The sequence below is a fragment of the Coregonus lavaretus genome (genome assembly GCF_964263955.1).
Source record: "Coregonus lavaretus genome assembly, chromosome: 36".
Lineage (NCBI taxonomy): Eukaryota > Metazoa > Chordata > Actinopteri > Salmoniformes > Salmonidae > Coregonus > Coregonus lavaretus.
Genome location: NC_140023.1, coordinates 9,002,039 through 9,011,280, shown reverse-complemented (window position 1 = coordinate 9,011,280; position 9,242 = coordinate 9,002,039). Strand labels below are relative to the sequence as shown.

Here is a 9,242-nt window from a genome sequence, read left to right as displayed (position 1 = left end):
AACCTGTTTTAGAGAAATGTAATCATCGAATATTGTAAGAGCTTTCATTGCCTGCTCATATGCCCCCTTTATTTATCCTACGGTTCTGACATGGTGTACAGGGAGAATACTGTAAGAACGGCACATGTTCTGAATTCTGTCGCTGTACATTTCAAAAGTGCTAAACAAATAGTTATATTGACTGAACTGTTTGATATGAAAGATACATTATTTTATGTTATTTTTCTTGGTAATTTTTTTGGGCCATCCATGAATACACGCCACTGAGTTGGTGTGACGATAATTAGGTCAGGCAAGTTTGTCAAAGGAGCTGCGAGCGTCGTTTAGCGGGAAATTATGCTGAAGGTTTGACCATTGATATAAAGTGTTTCGCTTTGCAAAAAAATAAAAGCTTTTCTGATTTTGGCCGCTAGATGGGGTATAAAATCCATGTTTAACACGCAGTAGCAGCCTAAGTTTAGTATGCTAGCTACGTCTGTTACACAGGGAGGGAACTCAACCAACCCCAGCACGAGGATAGACACTGAATCAATGAGCTCCTGCGTGAAGACGAATTGAGTAAGTTGCATTGGTTGCAAGCCGCCAAATATACATGTACAATTTATTCGAGACTGAAGTATTGGTAGCTAGCTATAGTAAAAGCCTCGACGTGAAGCTGGCTAACATTTGAAGTGCGTTTTGAACGTCCCATATGTTGTTAGCTAACGTTTACCTCTTCTTATCCGTAGCAGTTAGCGTCTCTGAATGAGTAACGTTAGCTATGTAAATTAGCTAACTAGATCTAGCTGTCAGAGCTCATTCTGTGCCAGGCTAGTAACGTTAACTAACTACGTTAGTGAAGGAGAAAAAAGTCAGTCCGCTGCATTCTTTGCAAACTTGGTTTGTTGTAGTTTGCAAAGTAGAACTACCACTACATGAGGTGTGTTGTTTTTAGCTGTCAATCTAGGGCTAACTAGCCATCTAGTTCCTAAATATAAGCAGCAAATACTTACGTTTGTTTAACAAAACTACTACTACTTCTTCGGTGGGGTTTATTGGTGGTTGGCATCCAACGTTATGGTGCATTACCGCCACCTAATGTACTGGAGTGTGGGCCAGAGACGGGGAGATACTAAATCCAACCTGCCAGCCCCATTTCTCTTAAAAAATATAACAAAATATTTGAAACTGTATCTAATGACGTTCTACTCAGTATTTACATTTATACAAGTGGTGGGTCTAATCCTGAATGCTGATTGGTTAAAACCGCATTCCAGCTGGTGTCTATTCCACAAGTTACCACTTGCTAAATCTATGATGTTAAAATGCTTATTTACTCTGTTCCATCTGACTGCTCAACCCACTGTCTCATCAGCCCAGCCAGGCACTTTATAAACTTGATCTCCACTATAAAAATAATCTAGACATTATCTCACATTTCTTTTAGACTAACATTTAGTTTTCAACATCGGAGATTTGTATAAACCTTGCTGTCTGTCTCTCTGACATTTGCAACATTGTTTCAATATTCAAATTCAATCTCCAGCTGTCCCATAGTAATGAACATGTTGGGATGAGACAGACTAAATGATGAATCAGCTGGCATCATTTTTATGGATATATATATATATATATAAATGTCAATTGAAAAAAGGTAAAACTGCAACTAGTTTGCAGTCTTTCCAGCTTCAGTTTGAAGTGATTGTGTTAGCTGTGTTATTGGCTAGCTCCTCTGAACAACAGTGTCCTGTCAAGTGAGCACATTTTCTATGCCAGGTGAAATTGTGCCTCATTAGCTCATTGTTATGGATGTAACCAAATATGTCACTAGAAAACAGCTTATGCAAATGCAGCTTCTTTGCTGTTATGCTGGCTGCACTTTTTGACGTGACTGTAAGTTAGCCGTAGTTGGCTAGCGAGCATGGGATAAGAACGTTGCGGCTGGCAATGGAACATTTAGAACGAACGACTGGGTCACCTCTCTAGCAACCGAACCGATTGTGTCGAGATTTGTGTCGGGACTATATCTTGTGGAAGGATGAAATAGTATGAATTAATTCATCAAAATAACGTTTTTAATGAACATATGTCAATCATTATTTGAATATGTTGGTAACCGTTGTATAAAAGTCATAATGCCCTCGAAGCCGGTGTTTGGAGGATATATTGGCACGGTTTGCCAGCCCTCGACTTTGTCTCGGGCCTAACAACACCCGTGCCAATATATCCTCAAACACCGGCTTCGAGGGCATTATCACTTAATAAACAAATGTCCTGTAAACCCATCTCCCTCATACTGGATCTTAGCCTCTATTTCCCTCTCATACTGCCCACACAGTACATGCTCCACTGTCTCTGTTTCCTGGCAATAAACACACTTTCCTGTTGTATGTTTTCCTATAACATTTAAAGTCTTATTCAACCGGCTATGTCCCACCCTTAGTCTTGTAAAAATAGCCTACTCTCTTCTGTCCCTTCCTGTCGTCCTCCCCTCCCTGACTTTCCTCTGTACTTGGAATAGATGCCTGCCCTTAGTGTCCCTATTCCACTGCTCCTGCCGTCTCTGCACCACCACAGTCCATATCAGGCTTTTTGCCTCTGCCTTGCTCATTGAAACTACAACATCAACATCCCCACTACTAAGTGCTTGTTTAGCCAGTACACCAGCTGCCTCGTTCCCCTCCACACCCACATGGGCTGGGACCCAAGAAAATCTTGTCTGCATACCTATCTGTCTAACCCTGCCATGGGTTTGTAGCACCTCATACAGCAGGCCTTGTCTGCTACGTGAGCTAAAGGACTGCAGACTCATCAACACTGCACATGAGTCAGAGCAAATAACTACTGTCTGGCTTGACTTCCTCCACCCACTGCAAGGCCAACAGTACACCCATCAGCTTCACCGTATATACAGCCAGGTGATCTGTAATACATTTCCTGACTGCCACCTCACATTCCTGCACTACAAATGCTGACCCAGTACGTCCTGTCCTTGGATCTTTTGTGCAAGTGGCCACAAAGTCCTGATATACAGTATCCAGACGTCTATTAAACAAATCAGATGGATCAACACCCTCCCTATTTTCCGTAGTCTCTCCAATACTTCTAGATCAACTACTGGAGGCGGGAGTAGCCATGGTGGGTTCACAGGAATAGCTACCATGGGGCTAAACTCCCTTCCATGCAGTCCCATCTCCCTCGCCTGGGTATTACCCATCCACCCAAAGCTTAGGAGACAGCAGCTTCCTAAACCCACTCTGATGTGGCGGTACTAGCCCTCTGCTCTCCAGGAAGTAAATTAGCCTCTCTGTAATCATACGTTCCATAATCTTACATAAATGTGATGTTAAAGCTATTGGCCGATAGCTTGTTGGCCTAGTTGGGTCCTTCCCTGGCTTCCGGATTGGTACCACTACCGCCTCTTTCCAGCTGCCTGGTAGTTTCCCCTCCTCCCACTCTCTGTTGTACAACCCCAATACCTTATCCAGTGCCTCATCACAAAGATGGGTTAACATGACATAGCACACCTAATTTTCCCCCAGGTGAAGTTAACCCAGCCTTGCCTATTGCCCTCTTAATCTCTGCCATGGTAAATGGTGCATTCAACGCATCATTTACATCCTCCCTAATATCCTCCAGGGTACTCCTTTCTCATTCTATCTCTCCCCCTCTTCCCCTCCTCTGACAGATTAGCTAAGGTATGCATTGGACAAACGTTTTGGCCATTATCTCTGCCTTCTCATCTGTTACTGCCATATCCTCCCTACTCATCAACACTGGATAATCCCACTCCCTTCTTACACCACTCATCCTCTTGATCATCCCCCACAGGTGTGGCCCTTCCAATGGTGTCACAGAACTGACGCCAACATGACCTCTTTGCCTGATGGATAGTTCTCCTCACCAGGGCCTGGGCCTGCTTATACTGAATCGGATGCTGGAAGTTAAGTGACCTTTTCAGTACTCTAAATGCCCTGTTCCTACTGTTCACTGATGCCCCACACTCCTCTGCCCACCATGGGACTGCTTTCCTCCTTCTCCTCCCTGAACTCTTAGGTATAGCCTCAGTAGCTGCCCCCACTAATGATGTTCTCACCCAGTTATTCATACTATCCACATCCCCTCTCATATCCACCCGAGCCATCACCTGCTCACTCAGCTGAAACTGATCCCACTTTGCCCTTCCAAACACCCACCTGCCTACTCCATCCACTGACACCTCTTCCTCTCTCCGGCCCACTGTACATACTATGGGGTAATGATCACTCCCTACTGTCGACTCCTCCCATACCTCCCACTCACAGATTCCTGCCATCGCACTAGATACCAGACTGAGGTCCAAGGCAGACGCATTCCCTGTGGCTACTTCCATCCTGGTCACTCGGCCATCATTCAGGCACACCAGATCTTTGATTTCTGTTCCTACCCCCCAGAGTGTGTTGTGGGCATTACAATCCCCACACCACATTACCTTACTTCTCTCCTGGCCCTCCACCCTCTCTATCTGATTATAGTAGTACACTACCACTAGCACACCTCTCAGCCTAGCATCCTGTAAGGAAGTCCTTGCTTTTGAATGTGGCGCTCTACTATTGATAGCTCCCTGCTATGAACGTCACCAGCTTTCTCTTGTCTATGTATATCATGCCTCCACCCACCTGCCCCGTAAACCCCGATCTACACAGAACAAAAATATAAATGCAACAATTTCAAAGATTTTACAGAGTTTCAGTTCATATAACGAAATCAGTCAATTGAAATAAATTAATTAGGCCCTAATCTATGGATTTCACATGACTGGGAATACAGATATGCATCTGTTGGTCACAGATACCTTTAAAAGAAAAGGTAGGGGCGTGGATCAAAAAACCAGTCCATATCTGGTGTGACCATTTGCCTCATGCAGTGCGACACATCTCCTTCGCATAGTTGATCAGGCTGAGTTGATCAGGCTGTTGATTGAGGCCTGTGGAATGTTGTCCCACTCCTCATCAATGGCTGTGCGAAGTTGCTGGATATTGGCGGGAACTGGAACACGCTGTCGTACACGTAGATCCAGAGCATCCCAAACATGCTCAATGGTTGACATGTCTGGTGAGTATGCAGGCCATGGAAGAACTGGGACATTATCAGCTTCCAGGAATTGTGTACAGATCCGTGCTGAAACATGAGGTGATGGCGGCTGATGAATGGCACGACAAAATTAGGTTGGATGCGGCTTATGGTAGAGAAATGAACATTCAATTATCTGGCTACAGCTCTGGTGGACATTCCTGCAGTCAGCATGCCAGTTGCACACTCCCTCAACTTGAGACGTGGTGTTAGAGTGGCCTATGTAATGATCATGCTTTTTAATCAGCTTCTTGATATGCCACACCTGTCAGGTGGATGGATTATCTTGGCAAATGAGAAATGGTCACTATAAAAATAAAAAAATAAAAATAATATGCCATTTAGCAGACGCTTTTATCCAAAGCGACTTACAGTCATGCGTGCATACATTTTTGTGTATGGGTGGTCCCGGGGATCGAACCCACTACCTTGGCGTTACAAGCGCTGTGCTCTACCAGTTGAGCTACAGAGGGCCACACTAACAGGGATGTAAACAAATCTGTGCACAACATTTTAGAGAATGGAACGTTTCTGGGATCTTTTATTTCAGCTCATTAAACATGGGACCAACACATTACATGTTGCATTTTATATTTTTGTTCAGTATAGATGCTCCTACCCATCTCTCCCTTGAACCTGGATCTCCCTGGATGTGGACCACCCTCACTGCCTCAGCATATGACACCCTTCTCTCCACTCTCACTTGTTGCACCTCTACTGCCTCTTTCATTGCCTCACACCCACCATATGCCACTCCATGAGCACCCCCACAGCTGCAGCACTTTGGTTGTATGCCATCCCCACACTTCCCATACTCATGCTCCACTCCACACCTGGCACACCTCTTTTTCTCTTTACAGGCTGCTGCCACATGCCCAAACCTCTGGCAGTTATAACATCTTAAAGGCTTCGGTACATAAGCCCTCATTTAATAACTAATATCCTATGGTTACTTTATTTGGCAGTACCCTGTCCTTGAAGTGTAGTAGAAAAGACGGGCTATCTACCCCCACTCCATCCCTTGTTCCTTGCAATCTTTGAGCATTCACTAGAACGCCTCCTGTTTTTGAGTGCACTTGAAATCTGAAGCATGCAATACGAATTGTCTTGATCGTATGAAGAGGTAACTCCGTTGACCATCAGCTAGGACTTGACATTGTTTAATCAAATCTCCTGATTATTGCTCAATTTTGCATGCCTTCTCAAACCGCTACAACAGTATATGCATTCGCACATCAAGTCTTCTCTTGAGTTGGGCTCGGGGATGGAACAACTGTTGAACATCTGAGCTTGTGGTTGTTTGTGGGGGAAGGGTGGTGAGTGTGTTTGTATGTATCCCACATCTGTTGCAATGGGGTAATGATGTTAGGAACAATACAGGATGAATCACAATTGTTTGCCAAAATAATAATTGCGTGCCAAAAATGTAGTTTTTGTAATGCCAATCCTGGTTATAGGTAACAATCCTTCTTATGAACTGCCCACATTTATTACGCATAATATTCGTTAATTAGGGAAATAAATAAAGATTTGCAAGATTTTTTAATATACACTACCGGTCAAAGATTTAGAACACCTACTCATTCAAGGGTTTTTCTTTATTTTTTACTATTTTCTACACTGTAAAATAATAGTGAAGACATCAAAACTATGAAATAACACATGGAATCATGTAGTAACCAAAAAAGTGTTAAACAAATCAAAATATATTTGAGATTCTTCAAATAGCCACCCTTTGTCTTGATGCCAGCTTTGCACACTCTTGGCATTCTCTCAACCAGCTTCACCTGGAATGCTTTTCCAACAGTCTTGAATGACTTCCCACATATGCTGAGCACTTGTTGGCTGCTTTTCGTTCACTCTGCGGTCCGCATTGTGGAGGCCAGGTCATCTGATGCAGCACTCCATCACTCTCCTTCTTGGTAAAATAGCCCTTACACAGCCTGGAGGTGTGTTGGGTCATTGTCCTGTTGAAAAACAAATGATAGTCCCACTAAGCCCAAACCAGATGGGATGGCGAATCACTGCTGAATGCTGTGGTAGCGATGCTGGGTAAGTGTGAATTCTAAATAAATCACAGACAGTGTCACAAGCAAAGCACCCCCACACCATAACACCACCTCCTCCATGCTTTACGGTGGTAAATAAACTTGCGGAGATCAACCGTTCACCCACACCGCGTCTCACAAAGACACAGTGGTTGGAACCAAAAATCTCAAATTTGGACTCCAGACCAAAGGACACATTTCCACCGGTTTAATGTCCATTGCTCGTCTTCTTATTGGTGTCCTTTAGTAGTGGTTTCTTTGCAGCAATTCAACCATGAAGGCCTGATTCATGCAGTCCCCTCTGAACAGTTGATGTTGAGATGTGTCTGTGACTTGAACTCTGTGAAGCTTTTATTTGGGCTGCAATTTCTGAGGCTGGTAACTAAAATGAACTTATCCTCTGCAGCAGAGGTAACTCTGGGTCTTCCATTCCTGTGGCGGTCCTCATGAGAGCCAGTTTCATCATAGCTCTTGATGGTTTTTGCGACTGCACTTGAAGAAACTTTCAATGTTCTTGAAATGTTCCGTATTGACTGACCTTCATGTATTAAAGTAATGATGGACTGTTGTTTCTCTTTGCTTATTTGAGCTGTTCTTGCCATAATATGGACTTGGTATTTTACCAATTAGGGTTATCTTCTGTATACCCTGTATATATCATGCTTTCTGGCACCAAAAGTTTAAAAAGTGTTGATGGGGGACAATGCGGTCTGACCATCAAAGAATTGGCATATACATTACTCTTACAGAATTTCCAGGTGGGTGAGAATATTGGACATTTAATCAAAGCCTATTGGATGACAACTTGTTTTTAAGCAGAATAATTTATAACAGACTTTTTCCCGACCATATAGGTAGAGCAGATCCCCTTATTGTATGGGACACTTTTAAATGTGCCTTTAGGGGCCATGCAATTCAATACTCATCTTTAAAACAAACGCAATGTAGGTCAAAGTAATTCATATTAACAAAGGAAATAGAGGGACTAACAGTACAGATTTTGTAATGGGTACATTTTGTTTTGAAGCTCATTTCCTGCAAGTTTACATAATTTAACAAGACTTGTGACATCTTTTAGGTATTTACAGTTTTTTTTTCAATTGCTTACACACTAACATTAAAACTTTCCCACAATTAGCAAAACGTTACACTCAAGGTGCAAAACACCGGCCTAGATTTGCACAACTGTAAGCACATTGTCAGCTTCACACTTTTTGCAAAACATTACTACACACAGTGATTTGCAAAACACTAAACACACTTGTAAGCATTTGACACAGAAATGTATCATGATGTCATTTCCTTGTAATTTCAAAGCAAAGGCTTTCAAATGGACACACCCATGAACCAATTGGTTAAACACAGCCACCAGGTGTGCACACCCTCTGGTGCTTAATTGTAGACACACCAATCAGGTTTAAGCACTATAAAAAGGCAACAGGTAAGTTCACCTGTCTTTTTAAAAAAATGGACGGTGTCAGAGGAAGAGGAAGAGGGAGAGGAAGACCTGGAGGAGGGGTAGGACATGCACAAAGAAGAAGACAACCAAATCTGTGTAACGAAATTCGTGCTACAATTGTGGACCATGTAATAAACCACGGACTAACACTGAGGGAGGCTGGACTGAGAGTACAGCCAACCTAAGCAGGTACACGGTGGCATCAATAGTTCAGACATTTCGTCAAGAGCACAGGTGAGAAACGTATCTTCTGTCAACAGAAAATCCATAGCTTACTGCATGTACTATATCAACAGTTTTGGTATCTATTCCTGTATCATTTTACAGTAAGCTACATGTATTTTGTTTGGCCAACATAGGATTGAACATCGAGAACACCAAGGAGGGAGGGGCCCCATATTCACACAGGAGCAAGAGAGAGATCATAAACCTAGTTTTGGCTAATAATGCAATCAGACTTAGAGAAATTCAAGCCCATATTGTCAATGATCACCAAATGTTCAATAATGTCCAACAGGTCTCTCTGTCAACAATAGCCTGTATCCTTAAAACATAAAGTTCTGATGAATCAACTGTATAAAGTGCCATTTGAAAGAAATTCAGACAGGGAGAAAGGCCTGCGGCGTGAATATGTGGTGGTACGT

The 9,242-nt window shown here is 43.0% G+C and overlaps 1 protein-coding gene across 8 annotated transcripts in view; it reads left to right on the top strand.

Moving 5' to 3' along the window:
* Positions 1-482: 482 nt before the first annotated feature.
* LOC311110703 (pleckstrin homology domain-containing family A member 1-like) overlaps positions 483-9,242 on the top strand; it is a 29,812-nt gene continuing 21,052 nt past the window's right edge. For 6 of the 8 annotated variants that reach the window (XM_084153249.1, XM_084153246.1, XM_084153252.1 and 3 more), the window contains exon 1: positions 3,939-9,236. The gene's annotated coding sequence lies outside the window, so the exon portion shown is untranslated. Of the gene's footprint in view, positions 559-3,938; positions 9,237-9,242 lie in introns of those variants that run through there. The other 2 variants (XM_084153247.1, XM_084153248.1) reach the window with 2 other exon arrangements.